We start from the raw sequence: 13995 nt of genomic DNA on the forward strand, positions 1-13995 counted from the left end.
GTACTTTCCTTTAATGTATCTCCATAACGACATAATGAAGAGTAAAGACGTCTAGGAAACGACGCTCGACAAACCACTGAAAATAGGGAAGTGTTTTAGGAACTGAAACAATAATCTTCTTTTCTTTTTCCTGTTGAGCAAGCTGGAAACAAGTATCTTCAGATCATCAAATATGTTGCTAAAACTCTAATCGCGAAAAAATATTATTGTAAGCTTGAACTATGTATATACACAATTACCGTTAACGAGAGGAAACTTTAATTTCCAATAGTGAAATGGTTATTACATTAACATCAAGAGTTCTTTACGTAGCTGTTACGGTTCCGATGTTGTGCTCACAATGGTTAGCCTACGAAGTTTTGGTAGGAAAACTCAGTTCCGTTGACACACTATTTGACGATGCATAAGAGGATCGTAAACGATGCCTGCCATTTTACTACTGACATAAAACGGCTACTTCGCCGGAATTAATGTGTAGCTGCGACATAAAAGTTCCACTTTCCGTTTACGCTTTGATGTGTGATGACACAAAAATGAGTTACAGCATACATAAAATTAATTACTGCTACTACTACTACTACCACCACTACTATTGCTAAAAGTAATGATAACAATAATAAGTAGTAATAAGCTTACAGAGCGATATCAAAGATATCTCAGGAAACCTGCTAAACGACCTTGGTCTACGATACACCACCTCCGAAGCACTGGTCATGCTCAGCACGTAAAGGACAGGAGGAACTGGACTGGCGGGAAAAATGATAAGGAGAGAGCGATGGGCACAAAAAAAATTCCTGTTTCTGTGGTATAGTCACGCAGACAGAACCAACAAAGAGGCGTCTGAGGCGTCAGAAATTGTGTTTCTGTTAGTCAGGGCTGATCCTGAAACGAACCACATTGCAATTTGTCAACTTCCGCATGCACATATCACACCCACAGATAAAAGTTACGTTAAGTGATTAAAAAACTACGATGAGTTCGAGGTAAAACATTGGAACACTAAACTTATATTTTAACACTCATAGGGCCACCAAATTGTTCATTAAGAGTACGTAATTGTGAAATGATTATCGTTCATAGCTGATTAACATGGAAGTGTACACTTCATAGTTCGATAGTAGAACCGAGCAAGGTGATGTGATTAGTACATTGGACGACGATTCAAACCCACGTCCGGCCATCCAGATGGAGGTTTTCTGTGATTTCCCTAAGTCGCTCCAGGCAAATACCGAAATGGATCCTTTGAAAGGGCACGGCCGATTTTCTTGCCCATCCTTGACACCATCCGAACTTGTGCTCCGTCTCAAATGACCTCGATGTCGACGGAACATTAAACGCAATCTTCCTTCCTTCGATAGTAGAAACTGACATACTAGCTGCCGGATGTAATTTTTACATGTACAAAAGCAGCACAGAGCGAAATACGATCTGCAGTTTAATGCCTTACCCCGTAGTAATTACAAAAGCTAAGGCGCGAGGGTGTCGCAAGTTTTAATTTCTTCCCTTCAAGAGAGCGGCAGGAAGGAAATTGCTTGGAGCTGCATCCCGCTCTCATGAATCCCTCAGGACTGGAGATACAAATTAGCCGAGCAGGCAGTTGCAAATGTATGCAATTAAATGTATTTGTTTCCTGGTTTACCTGCCACACTGAAAAAGCCATCAATGACTCAACGCGGATTAAAATCGTTAACAAGTATATTTTCAGCGGCCTATACATTATTAACACGTTTACTGACATCCAGATGACGCACTTCCTGTAACCTGATCCTCAGGTCGTTTAATAAACTCTGCACAAGTAATTGCAAATAAACCCCCGTAATTTCTAAGTTCATTGAAGTTGTCTAAAGAGGCTAAAAAGAACCACAAGTTGAGAATATTTTTAATGCCACATTTCTTTCCTGGTTCCATTTCACTCACGTGATTTAATGCACTGTTAGTATCCAGATCACTGGAAGTTGGTTCAGCTGATTCACTTAATAAGAGATGATAATATATGAATACGTGGTGTCCGTTATTTCGGACTTGTCAGGAGACGACTGAATATGTGTACCGGACCGGGATCCGAGCCTGGGATCTCCTGCTTACTAGGCAGTTGCGTTAAGTACTGGGCCACCCGGACACTGTGTTTATTGCAACTGTGCGAAATATCTCGGCACGTACGAGGGTTATTCCAAAAGTAAGGTCCGATTGATTGCCAAATTGAAACCACAGTGAACATCAGAAATGTTTTACTTGTAACAATTAGCTACACCTTTCAGCTACTTCTCTACGTAGTCGCCGTTCTGACTTAGACTTTTGTCATAGCGTTGTACCAACTTTTCAATAGCCTCATCATAGAAGGCAGCCGCCAGTGCTTTCCGCCAATTCTCCACGCTGGCCTACACCTCGTTGTCTGTGTCAAAATGTTGTCTTCAAAGACAGCGGTTCATGTGACCAGAGATGAAACTCAGGGGGAGACAATTGCGGACTGTATTGTGGGTAATCTAACATTTCCATTTGAAAACGATGCAGGAGCATCTTCATTGCCCCTGCAGAATGCGGCTGAGAATTGTCGTGAAGACGAAACAGCACGACAGTTATGTAATGTTGGCTGCATAGCTTCAGGCGAAATTTCTCACCAGGCCCTCGTACTTGGCGGCAGACACTATTTTCTAGACATCTTTACGCACTCACTGCGAGCTCAGAAATGAGAAGAGCGACGTGATGCTAACTGGGGTTATACTAGAGACACTACCCAACACATCTGTGCAAAGCTTTATCGGATTTTCATAGTCGTTTCCATTTCGCGACCGATCGGACCTTACTTTTGGAATAACCCTCGTACATGTCCGAAAGAACAGACACCACGTATTCTTGAAACTGAGTCTCCTCAATGGACAATGAATTCGCCACATTCAGTGCGGATGCACAATTACGTCCGATATCCTACGGGAGCACGGAGGATATGGACAGGGACTGCAGATAGGTGGTGCTAGTTGGGAGTGTGGGCCGATAGGCTTGCTGAGATAGTCCGCATAATGACGATAAATGTACGTTTTCACCCGTCGCTGCTGATGCTGCACAGAACCCTGATTGAGCTGATACAAGTAGTTCTTTCCTCTCCTTCCCCGCCAGCCTCCTACAGTATAGTGCCTCGCCTTTGAAACACACAACACAGGAGTAGTTCCAGGTGTAGATCTTACTACACGTGTGCGTACGAACGGAGATTGGAACCACCTGGGCCCAGATGAGTAAATATCCGGAGTCCAACAGGCAAGTGGAGGGAGAAAGTGTTTAATGTCCTGTCGACGTCACGTGAGATGAGACGTTATCTCGGGTAGACAAAGCTAGAAATGGAAATCAGCCGTAGCCTTGGTTAAGGGACCATCAGAGTGTTCGGCTCTAATGATTGAAAGACACGTGCATGGTCATACACAGATTTCAACCTAGCTCCCCAGAATACAAATTTAGTATCACCCTCAAGAAAACAGTTCATAAAATATTCTACTGCTATCGATAGTGTATCCAAGTTCTTAATATTTGAAAGAAATGATAATATCGAATGTCTCAATGAACAGCAGTGATGTACGAAATATGAAAATGTGAGTCCCATTTTAACGAGCACACCAATTTTGGTATCAGATGTGCAACTGTCTAGTTTCCCAGCGCAGAGTGATTATGCAGACAAAAGCGAGGGAAGGGCTAAGCCCAGTTCCAGCATCCAGGCTGTTCCTGTCGAAGGACCCGTCGAAATTATATTAATATCCACACTCGATGATCGGACTGTCTGCCCTCATTACGTGGGACACTGCGGAATTTGTCCAAACATATGAGCACAGTCCGGTGATCAGGAGTTGTTATATTTCATTTACTTATTTATCAACATTTTATGCATTTCAGTATAGCAATTTAGTCAGTTTTATAAAAAATCATTCTTCTCTCATCTGTTGGCTCAGAACTTCTTCGTCCTTTGCATCTCATCATTCTTTCTTCGTGTGAAATCACTCTTCTCATTGTTTATTTGTTGACCTTGGTTTGTAGTGCACCTTTTTTGGTTTTTGAATTTCTGTATTTTGTCTGATTTGTTTTTCAGATCTTATTTCTCTATCGTTCCAAGGATAATTGCATATTATTTCATTATTTTCAATGCTTTTTTTTTATTATAGACTAATTTGACGTTATGGGTTCTTTAGTGCTGGAAGTTTTATACCTGCCACACATTCTACAGCTTTTCATGGTTTTTGATGATGTTGCTTTTCTTTCCGTTGTTTTAGGCGTTTAAAGCACTTATTTCCTTTGCTATTTCTGTTTTTAAAAAGAAACAGTCTTGCACAAGGAGAAATGTCACTCAATTTTTTTTAGCAAGCGCGGAAAGTAAGATTTTCTTTAATAATTCTTTCACATATTGGTGCCCATAGTTATGGGACATTGCCCACACATGGAGCCAACATTCATTTGAATTCGCAAGGAGCAAACGTAAGCATGTCTGGCGGACAGATCACGGCCGGTGAATTTGCGGATCTGGACGTATTTTGACGTTGCGAAACAAGAAACGAAACATGTAAAAGGTATGGTGGGCAATGGGTGTAACACATACGAATACATACAAATACTCCAGTCTCAGACAATCTGTTGCGTAGCACTGATAGTAACAATACGTGGTCTGGAAAATTCGTCTAGGACCAGTCTCCGTTTGGTTTAATGCACCCTTTACTTTACATAAGATAAATTCACTGCAGAAAAATTCCAAAATCAGTTGGAGATATGTGTAAGCCACAAGTTTTGCAGAACAGAGTTAAGAGAAAAACGTTCTAAAAATGTTTTCATAAATATTATGTAGCACGTGATTAAATTTGTATTTGAATGAAACTGTGTGTTACTTGGATGGAACACGGAAACTATGACTCACGGATAAGAAGATGCTTTACGACCTAGTCCACCCAACAAGTCGAACGTACAACGTTGTTGTTGGCTGATAGTAACTTTATGAAATTAATTCTTAAGACATTACATTGCTAAACTTTTCTCTACTTTGCATATAAATTGTCTGCTCACAGAAAGTTACAGATGTTTCTGTCTGTAATCTCTAACATACTTCTTCAATTTCCAGCAACCAACAAAAACAGTAATTCGAGTAATACCAATTGCAACATTTCAAAAACCAAATTAGTTAGCCTCCTTTATAATACTCGTAGACAGAAGACGTAATTCACCATACCTTGCATCCAGCAACTAAGTTTTCAGTCACAGTAAAAAGACCTTATGCTCCTGATGTTTTGGAAATGTTAGAATACAATGCAAGCCTTTGTCAGGATTCTCCATCGTCGCAAAATTCTCGGAATATCAAATGGCAAGAGGTGTATGGCAAGAACTTGGGTGAATCACGCTTTATTGCGCAAGTAAGCAAATACATCAATAAAAGCAAAGTACAGTTATAGAATGAATAAAAATATATTCATCAATAATCAATCTTTTTTTTTAGATAGGTGCGTGTGTTTATGCCATAATAGTTACGTCTCCGAAAAGAGATGCAGCAATTGTGTAAATCTTTGGTTGCCATGCAGTCAAATTGCGATTTTTGTGTTTGTGATTCCACAAATGTATTTCCTGCTAGTAAAGTTACAGGAAACTCAAGAACTTATGAGTTACTCCACTGTTCCTGAGACACAGTGTTTTGAAATATCCGACCTGGCAGTACAAGCGACAAAGAAATCTGGGTTTCGAAAAGACAACCAAAACAAAGCTTCGTTGGTGACAATGTGTGGTCGGTCTACCGGTGTCGGTTCCAGTGCCCTGTGATGTTTGGTCGAAATACTGACAAGCAACGGAGCCGTAACAAAATTTGGACCAATGTTGGTTCCAGTGCTATTTCGTCGATTCACACAATGAAGCAACACTGTTGGCGCCAACGTGTGAACCCAGCCTAAGGACCATGAAGATAAGATGCGAAAAATTAGGGGTCGTACGGAGGTTTTTAAGCAATCGTTTTTTCCTCGCTCTTTTTATAAGCGGAACAGGAAAGGATATGACTAGTGGTGGTAAAAGATACCCTCCATCAAACACCGTACGGTGGCTTCCGTAGTACGTAAATGTAGAAGAGTTACAAAACCTGGAAGCTGATTATAAATTGCCTGACAAGAAAAGTGTAGCATCCAGAATACACAGTCGTTTGTCAACATAACTTCGTACACGTACACACCATCGGCGCATAGAACCGCACGGCCACTCCGGCCGGCTAAGAATATAAAGGCCGTGAACAGCGTCATATGTTGAATGATTACTATAAAGGATACGGGGATGCCGTGTACTCGTGTGAAACAGCATTACCAGCAGCTGACAGTCTCCAGTATCAGGCTCTGGCATCCATCTTTTCCTGTTGGTGCGTGTCTTGATTATTCTTCACTCTATCCTGAATATTCTGTCTATTTCTGCAGTTTTGAAAATGGTTAGATACGCATGTTGCAACGTTTCGGGCCAAATTATGGTACAAATAATTTTTTGCCCCACTGGGATCTAACCTGGTACCGGCAGGATTTAACGATCTCGCCCCATCGTAGATTATTCCCGCTTCAGCCGCTATAGGTACATGAAGTTCCGACAGGTGGTGGCGCTATACGTGGCGTACAAAATGGCATCACCAACGAAGGTGCGTTCCAAGCAGGGAGCTGCCATTGAGTTTCTTTTGGCGGAAAAACAGAGCATCGCAGAGGTTCACTGGCTCTTCCAGAATGCCTACCGAGACTTGGCAATGACCAAAAGCACGGTGAGTTGTTGGGCGAAGCGTGTATCACCGCAGCGAGGTCGCGCAAACGTGTCCGATCTCCCACGTGCCGTCCGTCTGCATACTCCTGTGACATTTGCAGTGTTGGAACGCGTGGACACATTCATTCGAGGTGATCGACGGATCACAGTCTAACACCTCGCTGCTCAACTGGACGTCCCTGATGGTACAGCTGACGCACTCGTCCCTTAGTTGGGGTACTCAAATGTGTGTACTAACAGAAGACCATATAAAACAATGAAGAATCATCTGTGCGGAAACGCTTGCTCGTTACGAGGCTTATCGTGACAATTTTTTGTCGAACATCGTCACAGGCGATGAAACGAGGGTTCATCGCTTCGAACCGGAAACAGAGCAATCCATGGCGTGTTGCCACACCAACTCTCCTCCGAAGAAAAAGGTCAAGGCCGCACCTTCAGCAGATAAGAATCGTGGCGACGGTTTTCTGGGACTTTGAAAGGTTTATTCTATTTTATGTCCTCTATCAGGGCCCAACGATCAACTCTGAAATGTATTGTTCTACCCTCAGTATTGAAACCTTCCCGTCTCCTCTATATCTCTTTTTCTGTTACGCAACCTTCCCTTCTACAGTAACCTATGAAACCTTCCCTTAGGATTTCTATCTCTTGCTTAATAACAACAAATGAAATCTTCACTTAGAAATTAATTCTCTTTCTCAATCTTCGCATACAAATTTAAATGCTGCTTATTAAAAGTGATTTTCTGATTATTTCGACGAAACATAGAATGTGTCGGCGTCGTGGCCCTCAGTCGTTACCTGCAATAACCCAAAACTGTTCCTTACCTTTTTTACTGTTACTGGATCGCCATCTGACTGCTACATCGAACTGCGGCATGAATATACTTACTCTGGTTTACTATACTCTATTAACTGCTGGTGGGCTGTCATAATAAGTGGCTGTATTTATTACCAAAGCTGACATTATTCTTTAATTAATTTGACTGAAGTTACGTAATTCATAGTTAAACTTTTTCTCCACAACAATAAAATTTTGCGAAGTTTTACGTTGATGGTTTATGAGATGGATTATATTTAGTAATGCAATATGCTGGCAAAAATTAATTATATTCTGAATGAAATGATTTTACAAACGTTCAAATGGGACTTACTTTTTACAATAATCTTACAACTAGCAATGCGCAAACATACCTTCAGTAGCCTTGAATTTCTCAAAAAATTAATTCAGTAATATCATCCGTTTATAATCTCTTGTAAATCATAGCTAATGGCTGGCAGGCACACCGCTCCTCTCTACCTCTCGCTTCAGACCTGCTACCGACTCGCTTCATTTCTCGCTTACTGCTGACTTCCTACGAACGCTAAAGTGCGGTCTCTCCTGCCAACAATACTTTCTGGTGCAGACAATCCCTGCTACCATTACAAAATGTATCAATGCGCGGTCTTTCCCGCTCTTTTCTTAAAATGTATCCATATGCTGTCTCTCCCGTCCTTTTTAAAATTATATCAATGTGCGGTCTCGCTTGCCAACAATACATTGGTGCAGACATTCCCTGCTACCACAATTATTTCGAACATGACAAATGTTAATTATTCCTACTTAATCCTATTAATAAAATATAAACATATTTCATAAAATGTGGTTTGACAATAGACAAGTGAAATATACAAGTCATACAGTATCTACAGAAGAAGCTTGTTCGTCGCCACAAAAATGTCAACGAACTTCTATTACCTCATGACAATGTTAGGGTTCACCCAAGGCTGCATACCTGTAAAGGGTTCACGAAACTTCATTAGACTGGTCTTCCTCATCCAATCTACAGGCCGGATCTCGCAACTTCCTACTTCCGTCTGTTTGGGACTGTGAAAGATGCACTCCTCCGGGAAGTATCTCTTGGATGATGTGAAGGTTATACTAATGCAGCAAGACGTTGGCTCCGACGTCGACTAGTAGAATGGTACTATGCTGGAATACAGGCCCTCCCAGTAAGGTGGCGTAAAGGTACTGCACTGAACGGAGATTCTGTTGAAAAATAGGGTTTTGTAGCCGAAAGGTTGGAAATAATATTATGTATTGGAATCCTGAATAAAACCAACCTACTTCCATAAAAAAGTCTGCATTACTTATTGAAAGCATGTGGTGTGCGTACTGTAAGACCTTCCGTACACACACCATCAGATTGTTTGACTTGTCGCTCTAATGAAGTAGGCGAGTGTCAGCAATATGTCTCGTGGTCTTATCGTGGCGTGATTATCTTCTGCCGTCAGGTCAGACGATAGAAATGCCACTTGCACGCTTAGAGTAGCAGATTGACAGTGACCAAAATTGACAATCTGAAGTTCCTTTGGTCTTGGTACGTTAATCTTATTCTCACATATCTCTGATACTTGACAAAGTGTCTATACATTTATCTTCATGGCTATGTACAGGAATATGATAATCTTCTTAGGTGCAGACTGGTGCAGACTCGTACAGACTAATGCAGACTGACTAATCGGAGGTCTGTACACTCGTTATAATACCTCGCGCGTTCAGGTATCACTGCGCGAGTGTGATCTGTGAGGAGAAAAGGTTCTACGTTAGCAGCAATCTCATTGGCTGCGTTACATATTAATACGAGGATCGGCGGAAGCAGAATTTGGTCCGTCTCTAAGGCAGTGCCATCCCGTAGTGCGGAGACGGACGAGCGCTGCGCCTGCGCTGTTGTGCTTAGCGGGGCGCGCTCTAGTGGGAAAGTTGTGTACGCGCTGACTACGCGGAACTATGTACACAACAAAGCCTCTCGTAGAACACTAGTATTTTCACTTTTTCAAATAAAAACTAATGTTGGTATTGTTGTTTTATCGGGCGAACTCTCCAGGCGTGCAAGAAGTTAGAGCGGATGCTCGCGTGAGGGCGGGAGGTTCCGGCAGAGTCGCTGAGCCGCGGACTCGGTCACAGCTGCCGACGGGCCAAGTGAAGTCGAACCAAGGCAAGCCAAGCAAGCGAGCAGACGAGCATCTGGGATTGTGTTTCGAGGGCGAGCGCGGCCACCCGATACGGGCGGCGGCTAGGGTTACGCCGGCCAGCGCTCGCAGGCGCCGCGCCGCGCCGCTGCCCACCTGCCCGGCGGGCCAGCTGCCCGGGGGCCCGGCGTCGCAACCCGACCTCGCAACAGGCGCACACGCGCTTCCTCCGTAGGTCGCCACCACAAAGAACACGTTCGTATTTTGCCCTTCCGTCTCGGTATTCCTCTTGTGATTCCCTTGTCAACCTGATAGGGAAGGAGTACAGATTCTTCTTTCGTAAGTGTCTCTGAGCTACCAATACTCCGGACACCGTGTTGGCTATTTTTATCGTCCGTCATAGTCGCTCGTACTAAGACTAAAATACTAACCAAACTGCCTCTCACGATAACAGTAAGTAAACTCTTGTTGCTGAAATTTTAAATTTAGCATTTGAGAAATCCTTCACGCAGGAGGATCGTACAAACATACCGCCGTTTGAGTCTCCTACAGATTCCCGTATGGAGGTCATAGTGATAGACATCCCTGGGATTGTGAAGCAGCTGAATGGGTTGAAAATAAATATATCGCCAGGTCCTGGTGGGATTCCAATTCGGCTCCTTACTTAGCTTGCATTTATCGCGAATCTCTTGCCCAACGTAAAGTCCCGAGCGACTGGAAAAAAGCGCAGGTGACGCCTGTATATAAGAAGGGTAGAAGGACGGTTCCTCAAAATTACAGACCAATATCCTTAACATCGGTTTGTTGTAGGATTCTCGAACATATTCTCAGTTCGAATATAATGAATTTCCTTGAGACAGAGAAATTGCTGTCCATGCATCAGCAGGGCTTTAGAAAGCATCGCTCCTGCGATACGCAACTCGCCCTTTTTTCACATGCTATCTTGCGAACCATGGATGAAGGGTATCAGACGGATGCCATATTCCTTGACTTCGGGAAAGCGTTTGACTCGGTGCCCCACTGCAGACTCCTAACTAAGGTACGAGCATATGGGATTGGTTCCCAAGTACGTGAGTGGCTCGAAGACTTCTTAAGTAATAGAACCCAGTACGTTGTCCTCGATGGTGAGTGGTCATCGGAGGTGAGGGTATCATCTGGAGTGCCCCAGGGAAGTGTGGTAGGTCCGCTGTTGTTTTCTATCTACATAAATGATATTTTGGATAGGGTGGATAGCAATGTGCGGCTGTTTGCTGATGATGCTGTGGTGTACGGGAAGGTGTCGTCGTTGAGTGACTGTAGGAGGATACAAGATGACTTGGAACAGGATTTGTGATTGGTGTAAAGAATGGCAGCTAATTCTAAATATAGATAAATGTAAATTAATGCAGATGAATAGGAAAAAGAATCCCGTAATGTTTGAATACTCCATTAGTAGTGTAGCGCTTGACACAGTCACGTCGATTAAATATTTGGGCGTAACATTGCAGAGCGATATGAAGTGGGACGAGCATGTAATCGCAGTTGTGGGGAAGGCGGATAGTCGTCTTCGGTTCATTGGTAGAATTTTGGGAAGATGTGGTTCATTTGTAAAGGAGACCGCTTATAAAACACTAATACGACATATTCTTGAGTACTGCTCGAGCGTTTGGGATCCCTATCAGGTCGGATTGAGGGAGGACATAGAAGCAGTTCAGAGGCGGGCTGCTAGATTTGTTACTGGTAGGTTTGATGATCGCGCGAGTGTTACGGAAATGCTAAAGGAACTCGGGTGGGAGTCTCTGGAGGAAAGGAGGCGTTCTTTTCGTGAATCGCTACTGAGGAAATTTAGAGAACCAGGATTTGAGGCTGACTGCAGTACAATTTTACTGCCGCCAACTTATATTTCGCGGAAAGACCACAAAGATAAGAGAGATTAGGGCTCGTACAGAGGCATATAGGCAGTCATTTTTCCCTCGTTCTGTTTGGGAGTGGAACAGTGAGAGAAGATGCTAGTTGTGGTACGAGGTACCCTCCGCCACGCACCGTATGGTGGATTGCGGAGTATGTATGTAGATGTAGATGTAGGTAGAATGGGACTAGATGCCGCATTATAGACCAGTCTCAATTACTCCCGTCTATCAAAGGACACTGACTTATTTTGAGCTCGGCTATAGTGACATAAACTCCTTGACAAAAAAAGTGAAGCACTCAGAAAAGGAGGAGGAAACTAAATGAAACTCCACGTGCTGAGAGGATATACGAGATGTGACCAGAAAGTGACAGGAATTTTTCTTTTTCTTAAAGTATCAAAATAGTACCTCTAAGATATAATTCACTTGCGCCAGCGCTTTCTCCAATCGTGGAAGCACTTCTGAAACTCACATTTCGTTATGGTGCGCAGCACCTTCAACCATTCTGTGTTTATCTCATAAGTGGTGAAAAAACGAAGTCATTTCATGGCTGTCTTCAGCCTCGGGAATAGAAAGAAGTCACAGGGGGCCGTTTCCGGTGAATACGGTTGCTGAAGCAACGTAACGATTTTGTTCTTGCCATAAAATTACGAACAAGCATTGAGGTGCGAGCGGAAACATTATCGTGATGGAATTTCCACGAGTGGTTTTGCCACACTCCTACTCGCTTTCTTCGGTTCGTTTCACGAAAAAGGCGGATAACTTCCAGGCAGTGCTCCATATTGACTGTACAACCACAAGGAAGGAACTCATGATGCACTATCACACTACGATCTAAGGAAACACTGAGAACAACATCCACATGTGATCGAACTTGTTGAATCTTTTTCGGTCTTGGCTCTTCAGGCAGTTTCCACTGAGACGATTGGGCCTTGTTTTGACATCATACCCGTGTCTCGTAATCTGTTATAAACTTCTTTACCTCTGAATCGTTTTTGACTTCGTTCAGCAGATCCCGAGCGATGCCTACGCGACGTCATTTTTGTTTGAAATTCAACAGTTTCGGAACAGACTTTGCTGCTACACGGTTCGTGCCCAAAACAATCGAAAATCGTCAGCAAACTCTCTGATAATGATCTGGTGATTTTTCCAAATCATTTTCTGTACTTCTTCCACGCTGCCGTCAGTAATTGATGTACTAGGGTGACCAGGGCAGTCGTCATCTTCAGTGTCATCTCGACCCTCTATAAAACGTATACACCACTCGTAAACTTTTGTCTTATTAATAACAGTCAACATTTTGAATGCGGTGCTACACTTTGATCCGTTTTTCGAGCAAAATTTAATACAAGTTCTTTGATCCATCTTTTTCGCCGAGCACTCGAAAACACGTGTAACCTTTCCGGCTGGCAACAGTAAACCAAATATTTAAAACAGTTGAAAAGCAAACGTACTTCAGGAGTATGTGTACTAACAAGATAAAAAAATTCTGAAAATTGGATGCACGAAATTAAAAAATTACCGTTACTTTATGATCACACCTCGTATTATTTCAATGATTAAAAAAATCGAGTCTAATATACGGCCGGCTGAAGTGGCCGAGCGGTTCTAGGCGCTACAGTCTGGAACCGCGCGACCGCTACGGTCGCAGGTTCGAATCCTGCCACGGGCATGGATGTGTTTGATGTCCTTAGGTTAGTTAGGTTTAAGTAGTTCTAAGTTCTAGGGGACTGATGACCTCAGAAGTTAAATCCCATAGTGCTCAGAGCCATTTTCAAATATACGAAGAACGTAGCAGCATGAGCCCAGTTATCAGTACGACACTGCACAACTCTGCCCTGGATGCATGCACTAAAGGTGTCATGAAGTACTGACATCCTCATCTGACGCTGGCGTACACTGTTGTAACTGGTCCTGCATACTGCCACTGCGACGGAGTTGACGTCCGTTCTGAATCCACATAAGTTGTATTGGCGACAATTTTAAGGAACTCCTTGGGCGAGAGAGTGCCTCAACATCACGCAACCAGGTCATTGAGACACGTCTCATGGTGTGGACAAGCGTACCCTGATGAAAAATTGTGCCACGATACTGTCGTATGAGAGATAACACACGAGGACGCTGGATGACCGTCACGTACCGTTGTGTCTTCAGAGTTCCCTCAGTATCACCAGCCGCGACTCGAAGTCATACCCGATGGCTCCCAACACCATGACGCCAAGGGTAACACAGCTGTACCTCCCTAGGTCGCTGCCATACTTGTCCACGATGGTCACCCAGACTAGTGCAGAACCATGCGACACCATTCGTCTGCAATTCGTGCTTTTCGGTAACGGCACCACTCCAAACTCAGTCGTGCGTTTTGTGGTATTAATAACAGCCTAAGCAAAGAAGGGAAACCAGAAAGGTGGAAGGAG

General features: G+C 43.3%; 1 protein-coding gene across 1 annotated transcript in view; it reads left to right on the forward strand.

The window, feature by feature from the left end:
- The window catches only part of LOC124595108 (SAM and SH3 domain-containing protein 1-like), a 427338-nt gene that overhangs the window by 184341 nt on the left and 229002 nt on the right, over window positions 1-13995 (forward strand). The gene's annotated exons all lie outside the window — the stretch shown is intronic.

This window comes from Schistocerca americana, chromosome 1 (assembly GCF_021461395.2).
Source record: "Schistocerca americana isolate TAMUIC-IGC-003095 chromosome 1, iqSchAmer2.1, whole genome shotgun sequence".
NCBI lineage: Eukaryota > Metazoa > Arthropoda > Insecta > Orthoptera > Acrididae > Schistocerca > Schistocerca americana.